The sequence below is a fragment of the Pongo abelii genome, chromosome 12 (genome assembly GCF_028885655.2).
Source record: "Pongo abelii isolate AG06213 chromosome 12, NHGRI_mPonAbe1-v2.0_pri, whole genome shotgun sequence".
Lineage (NCBI taxonomy): Eukaryota > Metazoa > Chordata > Mammalia > Primates > Hominidae > Pongo > Pongo abelii.
In genome coordinates, this window is record NC_071997.2 from 40,074,280 (window position 1) to 40,086,194 (window position 11,915).

At 46.8% G+C, this 11,915-nt stretch overlaps 1 long non-coding RNA gene across 2 annotated transcripts; it reads right to left on the reverse strand.

The window, feature by feature from the left end:
- Positions 1-200: 200 nt before the first annotated feature.
- On the reverse strand, positions 201-11,379 carry LOC129057643 (uncharacterized). 2 transcript variants are annotated; one of them, XR_008522275.2, is made up of 3 exons: positions 9,739-11,379; positions 5,127-5,286; positions 201-1,080 (listed from the first exon to the last, which is right to left on the reverse strand). It is a non-coding gene; the product is annotated as an uncharacterized LOC129057643 (long non-coding RNA). The 2 variants fall into 2 exon arrangements; XR_008522276.2 differs by lacking the exon at positions 9,739-11,379 and adding an exon at positions 7,697-8,206.
- Between the last annotated feature and the right edge of the window lie 536 nt (positions 11,380-11,915).

The window sequence follows — 11,915 nt, forward strand, 5'->3', positions numbered from 1 at the left end:
AATAATAGCCTCAGTGGCCCAAAGACAAGGTCTGAATTTAACATGAGAGGAGACTGGATCTGTGCATCTGCTGTGTTGAGACCTCATAGTTTTATACCGTAGAAATGGGCATGGTTGGTTTTCTGGAAGAGTTGCAAGTATAAGTTATTTGTATTTGTTCCTCTGTCTGCCTAGAATTGTGGGTGTCCACCAAGGCAGTCCACATCTGATGGATGACTGAGTCCTGATTTCTGAGAGTCAGCTGACTCTAGTGTTACTGATCTTATGGAAAAGTCAATCCAGTGAGAAGGTTTTGTGGGTTTCAAACACACATAGATCATAATCTAAATATGTCCCAGTTTTTGTTTTATTTTACTTTTCAGCCAATCCTGAGGCATAAGAAACATTTTAATTCACTACACATTCCAAAAGCCTTGCAGAAAGCCTTGCCATTTAAGAACAAGAACAAGACCCAAGCAAAGACAGGCAAGGTGCTGAAGGACAGGCAGAGACCAACCATCATAAGGAAGCCTCGTGAAAGGAAGGTCCTGTGGCCGATTGACTGCCATTTAGATAGGAAAATAACACTCTTGGCAGCACGCTTTGCGTTTCTACTGTAACCCAGTTTTGATCAGGAGGGGATGAGGCCAGAGTTATTCACGGCACTAGAACTATAGGTTAGAGGCAGGGCTGGAGTCTATTTCCAGTCCTTTGCTTGGCCTTGTTCTGCTCTGTGCATTTTAATGTGGAGTCATAGGCACGGCTGGGGAACCCTTCTGTCCTGGTTAGTGGCACACAGAGCCCATATAGTGATGAACAGAGGTGGTTTTGTGGTAAAGGTAAATGTGCTCACACCTGTATCTCCATGCCAACAATGATTTCCTAGCTCGGAATGCATTTTCAAGGCGTTAACATTCATTTGGATCCTGGGTTGCCTCTATCTTGGATTCCATCAGCTGACATGCCTGGATGGGAGTATGCAGTGTCTGTGAGAGTATTCTGATGCTCACCTGGTTTTGTCCCTGTCAGATCCTTGCACTGCTGGATGCTCTGAGTACAGTGCGCAGTCAGAGGGTGAAGAAGGCCAAGAAGCAGCAGCACCTGCAAAATAAAGAGCACTTTAAAGCACTCCTCAAGCAGAAGGAGGAGAAGCTGAAGTAGCAAGAGGACCTCAGAAGAAGCTCTTCTGAATTCAGGGTCAGAGGGAAAGAAGAAGCCAGAAATCCAGTCTGAAGAGGGCTGAAGAGCAATTGCAGTGAGTCTTTGGAATGGGAGGGCTGGCCATAGATCTGCAGAAATGGATGATTTCAAACACCACGGTGCTTGTGAATAACAAGTCAGGGGGCGAGAGCCCAAGAGATGTTCCTGTTGAACGCATCATACAGACTGTGCCTTTGGGAGGAGAAATGAAGCCTGCAGTTGCAGGACCCGGGTTCATTTTTAGCATCTGGAGCTGTCAAGATTTAAAGTGATGTAAACTATGGTGATGTGGATTCTCTTACTTTTTTCTGCCTGCCTCAGTTTAATTATTTTGTACTATAAAAATATAATTAAAACATTTTCCTGTTAGTTTTGGCTTAGTGGGTTTCATCAGGGGTTAATGCCTGACAGTGGATTGCGGATAATTGCTTATCCTAGAAAAATGCAATAAAATCATCACCTCAAAGCATCTATACTTGGGAAATTGAAAATTACAAAGTATTCTCAAGTCAATACACCACAGAAGGCATGATATCTATATAAAGAAACAACAATGAAAATCCCACAGGCAACACTTGTGCAATGCTGCTGAGGGACTACCAGAGAAAGTGGGACTCTAGGCTGTGCATTCAGTGTGCACATATGAGAAATGAAGATGGAATGGATGTGTCATGTTCTAATGCAGTCTAAGAAAAGAGAAGAAAGCAACCATGTACACACAGAAAGCAAAATGAAGGAAATGATCCAATTTAAAGACAATTTTATTACTATAGGCCAGTTTTGCTTATCAACATTACAAACAATATTGAAAATAAGTGTCAAAGCAAATGAAACCAAATAGATATTTGACACTGGGAGATACAAAATGAGAGCAGACACATGGAACCACTGGAACCCTTCTAGCCCACTGCTAGGACTAGAAATCAGAAAGGGCCACTATAAACACTTCTTAACCAATGTTCTTGCATTCATGAATGGGAAGGATAAAGCTGGAGTTATCATACTACCTGACTTCAAAATGTACTAGGAAGCTGCAGTAACCAAATCTGCATGGCCATGTCCTGAAAACAGACAAATAGATCAATGGAAAGGAATAAAGCGCCCAGATATACACGCACAGATTTACAGCTAACTCATCTTTGACAAAGACACCAAGAAAATACATACAATGGGGAAACGTCATGTACAAGAATGAGACTAGACCCTTCTCTCTCATCGTACATGAAAATAAAATCAAATGGATTAAACACTTATGCTGAAGACCAGAAACCATGAAACTACTAGAATAAAAACATTGTGGAAACACTCCAGGATGCTGGTCTAGGCAAAAGTTTTTGGTTTAAGACTTCAAAAGCACAAGCGACCAAAGCGAAAATAAACAAATGAAATTCTGTCATCCTAAAAAGCTTTTAGCACAGCAAAAGAAACAACAAAGAAAGGAGAAGACACACAGAAGGGGAAACAATATTTGCAAACTCCCCACCCCTGAAGGGATTCAAAACCAGAATATACAATAAGCTCAAACAACTCAATACCAAAAAACCTCCAGAAAACCAAAAAGAATCTGATTTAAAAATGAACAGAAGATCTGAATAAACATTTTTTGAAAGAAGACACATGGAACTACTGGAACTCTCTCAGCCCCTGCTAGAACTAGAATTCAGAATGGCCACTATGAACACCTCTTAGGCAATGTTCGTACATTCATGAATGAGAAGATACATCTAAACCAGAGAAGGCCTCAAGATAACCTCCAAGGTTCTGACATCCCTCACTGCCTCTGGCTCTCTTACTGGCTCCCTGGCCAGTGGCCTAGGCCTGGACCCCTCCCTCAGGGCCACAGGAGGTGAGACCCTGGATAGCGTACCCAACCTGCTCCCCGCCATGGCCAGCGCATCCACAGATAGCACCCCCAACCAGTCGCCCCACCCCTGTGCCCTGGATAGCGCCTCCAATCCGCTCCACCTGCAGGCATCAGACGCCCCCAAGCCGCCTCCCACCATAGGCAGTGCAGCCTCTGATAGCGCACCTACCCCACCACCTTTCTACCACTCTGGCCATGCTGCAGTCTCTGTCACAGCCAGCAACCACAGTGAAGCGAGCCGCGATGCCGCAGGCTACAGCCTCCAGGGTGCGGCAGATGGTTCCTCCTCTTCCTCCTCTAAGCCAGGCACAGAGTAGCTGGGCTACAGCCGCAGAAGAGCCTGGAATGGTGGGACACCCCCTTAGCATCCTTCACATTCTGAAAATATGCAAATGAGGTTCCTGGACTACATGTTCTGATTGGGTGAGACAAAAACCTCTAGGCCTATGCCCCGTGGTGGGGGACAGGTTAGGGACTCTACTGGGGGCTATACTGCCTGTGGCAGGGTGGGGATGGGGGTTGGTTGGGGGTGCTATCGGGGCCGGACTGCCCCTGGCTGGGGGCTGGTTGGTGGTACTATCTGGGGTTGCAGTACCCACAGCAGCTCGTCAGGGAGTGGATTGGGTGCGATAACTTGGGCATAACTGCCCAAGGCAGAGGTTGGGCTGGGGGCACTGTCGGGGGCTACGAGGATTAAGGGCGCTATCAGGGACTGCACTGCCAGCGGTGGGTGGCAGAGGCAGCAGTGATAGCAGTGGCCTCCAAGGCAGGAGCCATTCTCCTCTCCCCAGACTCCAAACTCTAGAGGCTGACCTCCTCCTGCTGCTGCTGCTCAAAGCCAGTGGGGTGCACAGCATTTCCATGGGAATCCTGAGCATGGCAGGTCCCCCACACCTGCTGTGGGTCCAGGGCCTGTGCCCTCTTCCTCTGTGTTGCAGAGACAGCCTGGGATCTCTGGGCATGGAGTCGGGGGGATCACAGGGGGACAGGGCCCTGTGGGTGGAGGCATCAAGAATGGCAACCGCACTTCGGTTTGGGGGTGGCTGGGTCTGAGTTTCTGCTGCTCCTGCTCCCCAAGGAGTGCAGCCCCAGTGGGCCAAGTGTTTCCTATGGATTGGGGAGCTGGGCACAGTGGTGTCTCCAATCCCTACCCCAGGCCCTGGTGCCTGGCCAGCTTGGGCCAGAAGGAAAGGCTGGACTTCGGAGGGTGATTGTGAGTGCCTTCGCTGAAACTGGCCCCTGTCCACCCAGTGGACAGCATGACAAGGTGATGCTCTAACGCTACCACTTCCTGCGTCCTGTTCTAGGTTTTTCTGGCTTTGCCCACACTGCTGCTTCCTACCGGTAGAAGGAGGATCCATCTGCCAGATATTGGAGGCTGAAGGCTGGAGCCTGTGGTCCCACAGCTTGCCTCACTGTGAGTTGGTGGTGGTGACAGAGACTGCAGCATGCCAGAGCTGTAGGAGGTGGCCGGCTGCGGCCAGGGCAGGGGCAGGGCTGTGGCAGTGGCCATGTGGTAGGAGGCTTGTAGGGAGGGCTGGTGCATTGAGGGTGACAGCAGTGGTGGTTGTATTGGCATCAGTGCCAGTGGTGGCAGCAGCAGCAAGTCTGGGGGCCGGGAAGGGGGAGTAGGAGCTTCAGGGTCCGGCTGGCATGGCATAGGTAGGAAGCTGTGGCTGCTGTACCATGGGCCTCAGTGGAGGCGCAGCCAGGGCAAGGAGGAGTCCTCCCCCTTCTCCTAGAGAATCTGGAGTGTGCCCTCCTGCTGCTGGCCCCTGAACCAGGCATGAGTGGAGCATTATCTCACTCTTAGCAAAATTTAAGGGGTGACTCTTTAGGGGCTGTATCTTTTTGCTTGTTTTTTGTTGATGGTCTTGGACTTTTTCAAATTTCATGAATCAGGAAGGGGTAAAAAGGTATGGCACCTGAGCCAGTCATGAGTGGAGCATTATCTCACTCTTAACGAAATTTAAGGAGTGTTTATCTTTTTGCTTGTTTTTTTGTTGATGGTCTTGGACTTTTTCAAATTTCATGAATCAGGAAGGGGAAAAAAGATATCTTAGAGGCCATCTGATTCCCTCACCTGTTTTTTCTACTTTCTTCCAGTCTGTTTTTTCTTTTTCTCATCACCGTCATCTAGTTCTTCTTCATTTGCTTATGCTGCTGCTTCTATTTCTTGTTTCTATACTTTCTCCTCCTCCTCCTCCTCCTCCTCTTTTGTTTTCTTTTTCCCAAGCAATGACCTTAACAAACAACAAACCAAAACTGAGTTGAAAATAAACTACTTGCCAGTGTGTTGTATTTTTAAAATATCAGTCCATTGCCATGTTTTAGAGATGAGGAAAAGAATTAGTTGCATAATTATTTAGTTCCTTGAATAGCTATGCTTTCCTGATCCTGTTAATGCATTGTAAGTTGTCATTCAAGGAATCAAGAAATGAAGCATCAAATAAAATATTGGTAGCAAACAGCCATTTCATCTCTCTCACATATTAGTCTGGAGATATGCAAGAGGCAGGGTGGGTAATAAGTTCCACTTTATGAGATCATTAAGTGAACCATATACCCTTCATTTTATTTCTCTGCCACCATTTTCAAGAGTATTGTCATCTGCATGAGCAAACCCGGTTTGTCACCACATCTTTGCAACAAGAAAAGGAAGGGGAAGATTATGTATATAATTGTTTTAAGGCCAAGGTTAATAACCAAAAACAAGGCTTTAGTAACTTTTGTCTTTAAGAACCTGCAGTGTTGGGCCCTCTTTTATTCCTAGTGTTACGTATTATTACCTTCGGTATGAACTGCTTTTTTAAGCGATTACTCTAAAAGTTTATGCATTTTAATGACTACTTTAAACAAGTAATCTATATGTATCATTTCTTTCAAGACCACAGAAATGTATAAGGCCTGTAATTTTGACACTTTTAAATTATTTTAAGGTTATGACATGTAAAATACTGTTGATATATGTACAAATATGCATAAGTATCAATAGATAGCTTATTTTGAAGAGATAGTGTCTAAATTTTTGTCCAGAGTAGATTGGTTGCAGTTTCTTAGGTGTGTTTCTCAATACATTGCCTCAATGTTTTAAAGCATATAGAAATTTGAGTACTGTTAAACCTCATTTAGTCCTTCGTTTATAGGTCGTTTGATATTACTAAAGACATCACAGCCCCCCTTGAGATTCAGAAATAATAAAATTTGAGATATATAGAGTTACAATCCAACAAATTCAGTGGAAAATTGTTAAATTACATGGCTGTAGAGTAGGAATGAAATCCAGGTTCTAAGCTCTAAGGGGGCCATGAGCTACCATACAGGTGCCTCAGTGACTGGGCATAGAGTCAGCAGAATTACAGAATGGTTAAGAGTGAGCTGTGGAGCCTAACTCTATGTGAACATGAATTTTTAAACTGCATGGTGCCTCACTTTATCCATCTTTACAATGGGGACAGTACTAAGTGTTTCTTTTTCTTCCCAGTTGACTGAATCATTTCCGTAGTGTGTCTTGTTGCCACTCTTGTTGTCCACATGAGAGGACCTAAGGTAATTTCTGACAGCCTGGGATGCTTTGGGAAAAACAGAAGGTGCCACAGACCCCATTTTGGGAGAAACCTCTGTTTTCCTCATGGAACCCCAAGAGCTGTAAGCAGACAGGTCCCTCTCAAAATCTAAGGCTCTGCTCTGTTTTGCCTTGCTTTACCTGACCTTTTTGATTTCTGCGGGCCTCAGAAATTAGTAGGTGAGAGAGAGAGCTAAAGAAAGTTTTGGATGTGGGCTGGGTGCGGTGGCTCACGTGTGTAGTCCCAGCACTTTGGGAGGCCGAGGCAGGTGGATAACCTGAGGTCAGGAGTTCAAGACCAGCCTGGCCAACATGCAAAACCTCATCTCTACTAAAAATACAAAAATTAGCTGGGCGTGGTGATGAGTGGGAAGAAGGAGAAAGAGAGAGGGAGGGGAGGTGGGGAGGGGAACAAACAGTTTCCCAGATAGCTATACCCATTTACCCTGTTATCAACAATGCATGAGAGCTCCAGGGATCTCCATTGCCTACACTTGATATTGTCAGGATTTTCCCCCCTTCATTTTGGCTATTCTGAGTGTGATGCCATAGCTTCTTGTGGTTTTAATTTGCATTTTTCTGAAGACTAATGAGGTTGAGCACCTTTCTGTGTATTTATTGGCCAGTTGAGATACTATCTGTTTTGTGACGTGCCTGTTCAAGTCTTTCACCCAATTTATTTCCGCCGGGTAGGTTTACCTTTTTCTCATTGGTTTGTTAGTATTATGCTGCAAATACTTTTCACATCCTATTGGCCTCCCCCTGAACTCCTTTAATGTTGTTTCTTGATGACAGCTTCTTATTTTATGCTTAGTGCCTACATCCTATTTTAAACAATAAATGTTGAGGATAATTGTGCCTGAATTTAACAACCCCCCCCCCCCGCCAAAATGAAGTAAAATGGTAGAAATTGCTGAATTTCAGAGAAATATTTCCTCATCACAAAATATACCAGTGGTCCCAGGTACTTGGGAGGGTGAGGCATGAGGATCGCTTGGGCTCAGTAGTTCAAGACCAGCCTGGGCTACATGGCAAGACCTTGTGTCTACAAAAAAAAAAAAAAAATTACCAAGCATGATGGCACGTACCTGTAGTATCAGCTACTTGGGAGGCTGAGGCGGGATTGCTTGAACACAGAAGGTTGTGAGGCTGCAGTGAGCTATGATTGTGCTGCTGTACTCCAGCCTTGGTGACAGAATGAGACCCCGTGTCAAAACAACAAAAACCAGAAAAAAGAAAAAAGTACTAGTTTCTAAAATAACCTGCTAAAATTAAGGAAAGGGTTTATGAAAAATATTAATAAGTAGTAATTATTTTATGTGTTTTAATTACAGGCAGTATCTACTAACTTCTTGTTATGAATAAGGAAATTGACATTCTTACATTTCCTCTTCCCTCCTCTCCTCAGCCCCCTGAGTTTGCTAGCTTTCTCTCGTCAAGATTTACATTTTATTCTGAAACCACAATTTCTTCCATAGTCTAGCTTTAACTATTTGCTTACATGGAGTCATCTCTCTTACCAGTCTTTTCCCCATGGCTTCTCCCTCACTTTATTTCTTATTTTGCCTCATCTCTTAGTTGGCCAGACTTCATTTTTAGCTACTTTTTTTCTTTTAGAGACAGGGTCTCTCTCTGTCGCTGAGGCTGGAGTGCAATGGTGCAATCATAGCTCACTGCAGCTTTGAACTCCTGGACTCAAGGATCCTCCCACTTCAGGCTCCCAGTAAGCTCGACCACAGGCCTGTGCCACCATGCTCAGCTAATTTTGTATTTTTACTTTTTGTAGAGACAGGATCTCACTATGTTCAACTACATTTTTAAAGGGCCCTAGGTGCTGTCTCCCTCTGTCTGATCTTGGAGAATGTTTGTCTATCACCGTTATACTCAAAGGACAGCTTGGCAAAGTGCAAAGTTCTCGGACCGGGCTCACAGACAAGGTCATCTTTATGCCTCCCGCCATCAACAAGGAAACCAGCCTTCTGGCTTACAAGTCCTGTGAGTGCGAATTAATTTCCCACAGACACCTTCCTTCCTGGTATACTAACAGCACCACTTTCTGAATCGAATCCGCAGAGGCAGAGGCCAAACCCTTAGCAGAGATGGAAACTGTGGCAACTGGCTGGGCGCGGTGGCTCATGCCTGTAATCCCAGCACTTTGGGAGGTTGAGGCAAATGGATCGTCTGAGGTCAGGAGTTGGAGACCAGCCTGGGCAACATAGTGAAACCCTGTCTCTATTAAAAGTACAAAAATTAGCTGGGTGTGGTGGCAGGCGCCTGTAATCCCAGCTACTTGGGAGGCTGAGGCAGGAGAATCTCTTGAACCCAGGAGGCAGAGGTTGCAGTGAGCTGAGATCGCACCATTGCACTCCAGCCTGGGCAATAAGAGTGAAACTCCATCTCAAAAAAAAGAAAAAAGAAAAAGAAAAAGAAAAAAAGAAACCGTGGCAACCTCAGTTGTAGCCCAGGCCTCCTTCTTTCCTTCCTTTGCCTTTCTCGCCCTGCCTCTCTGCTGAGGGTGGGTCTGTTTGACAACTGTGGAGCAGAACAACCTCAGGTGGCCCGGGCCCTAAAGCACACTCCCGTCCCCACCCCAGGGTGTGTCTGGGAGGGCTCGGAGAGCTGTTGTGAGGTTCCACCTCGAAATGGACTGTTCGGTTCCTGCAGGAACAAAGGGAGCATGTGGATCAGTGAGATCACCATAGCCAGTGAGGAAGACTGGATCTATGCTCCCACGCTGTCCACACGTTCATTCCTTCAACAGACACCAGCATGCAAGGTGGCTCCTCGTAACTTCCATCAGTCTCACCTTGTGTGTGAAGTGCTCATGAGAAGCCTTTCCCAACCAGCTGGTAGGACCAGAGCCAGAGGGCCCCTGTGCCCTTCCCTCTTCCAGCCCCATACCCATGTGCTGGGAGAAGCCCTTGCTTTTTGCTGACTACCCACATGCCCTGGAAGGCGTGGTGAGCCTGGGAGCTGGGCTCTCCATTAGCACCTCCATCACCCTTTAAAGGGCAGCCTTTCCCAGTGCCCGCCTCCACTGTCACAACGGAAGTGCTCTTAGGCCCTCCAACTCAGTAAGTAATTTTGCAGAGTGCCCTGTAATTGTCCTGAACGCAGAAGCCAGATGTACCTGACAAGTGCAGACACATTCAATGCACCCATCCGAGGGGCGGGCTGCTCAGTGTTGTTGAGCAAACTTTTTCCTAGTTCAGCACCGCCAGGTAGAAGGGCTGGCTTTGCCTGCACCCTGAGACGACTGAGGCAGAGCAGACACAGGGAAGCTGGCAGAGCACCTCGGGGCAGCCACCACAGGCCAGGAAACTTGCTGAAGGAGGGGTTGTGCACCGCCAGGGACAAGAAGTAGGTTTTTGTCCCCCTGAAATAAGGAGGCAAACCAGATACTATCAACACAAGTGCTTTGCAAACTGACTCAGCATGCCGGATAGCACAGTGTGAATTTTGAAAAGTTTAGTCCTTCTGTGAGCTCTGCCATGCCCAGCATCAGAGGCTGCTCTGAGAATGTGCTCTTAGACAATCTTCTTGAGAGAGGGTAATGGGTTTCTCTCTGGCATCTGTCTATCCATCTAGCTATCATCTGTGTCTGGATATGGCACCACTTTTGAAGGTAGACAAGGCCATCCTGGTGTGAGATTTGAATTTGAGAAAAAAAATGTATTTTTTTTCCGAAGCTGGAATGTCATGTCTGAGGTTTTCCACCTTTGCCCCACACCTCACCAAATAACAACTTCTTCATGTTCAGAGGTTTGACACCTGATGGGCAGATGGGCCCTTTCTCCCTTTGCTTGGCTGGAGCCCTCTCATCAGCACCTCCTCCTGTCTCCTCCGGCAGGAGTTTGCTTGGCATCACCTCCTCTGGGCACCTTTCCCTGCCTCCCAGGTAGAACTGGAAGCTCCTCCCCTCACTTTTGTCACCAGACAGCCAGGAGTCAGTGGGTGCTCCCCACTCTTCAGACCTGGATAGGACCCATTCAGATCCCACCTCGCCGCTTCTCAGACTGGAATCCGTGCCCTGTCAGATGTTTCCCTGAATTTTGAGGGCAGGGGGCTTGTGTTCTCAAGGTCGTCTTTGTGCCAATTTTCAGCCTTGGTCAAGCTGTTCTTTGTCCCTATCCGTGGCTTTTCCTTGACCTCTGCCCTGGCATGTACCCAACAGAGCCCCTTCTCTTTGATCACTGCTTCCGTGGTAACAGTGAACAGAATTCTGCTGGGAGCCACATAATGTTTACTGAAGCTTTATAGGTCACCAGAGGTGCTTTTAAAAGCAAAGCACTTAAAAATCCAATCCATATCACTCTTCAAAGCGGTCCTCCAGCCAGGCTTTCTCACAGCTGGGCCACCTGTGCGTGTCCTGCCTTCTCTTCCCCTTTCTTTCAGTAACTCCAACCACCAATCCCTGTCTCTGACAACATCTGTGCCCTCGTGAACCAAATTGTTGTGCTCCAGAAGTTTATCAAGATGTTTCCTAAATAAAACCAATGCCTTCCTGATGAAGAACTCCGAGGTCAACTGTTGAGATGATACAGTTTTTTGTTTCTTTCTGTATCTCACTCTAAACCAGGCTGGACTCCCGCTGAAGGCAGAGACCTCAACTTTGGATTTCTGTATCCCTGGCTCCTGGTAAGGGGATTTGTAGGCGCTCAAGAAGTCCAGCTGTCGCAAAAGTGAATGCCTGTGACCAGAGGGGAGTGAAACGGACATCAGGCAGCACACCCGCGGTGGCTCCCGCAGCAGGGGGGTCGCACATCACCGCCTGTTGCTAGGAGATGATGAGCTTCAGAAGGATGTGCAGTGTTGCTTAGCAATACCTCCCCACTGTTCCATCACTCAGAATGGACAGCACCAAACAATTCGTACAGCAAGAGTTTTTTGACCTACTTCAGCTAAAAGCGGGAAAGATCTTTCTGTCTCAGCTCAGATTATATAATTTTTTAAAGGATCACAAGAGCAAAAAATATGGAGGATCTCCAATATTCACACCCAAGAACTACTTTGTTATTAGCAGGTTAACCTGTGTATCAGAGGGACATTAGGAGGATTGCCAAGAGTTCACAGCCTGCCTTCTCCTCCCTGCAGGGACCCTTCGCTTAGCTGTAGCCGGCTATCCACTGGGCCTGGGGTGCTCCCCACATCCCTCCTGCATGCTGGCTTGGCCCTACCAGGGATCGCAAAGCCCAGCTGGTCACCAAGGACAGAGGTGCTCTCTCGATGTGGCTGACATTTCTCTAACCAGCTTAGCCCAGAAAGAACATTTGGATTCATTGCCCGTCTGTAACACAGAATACCTTC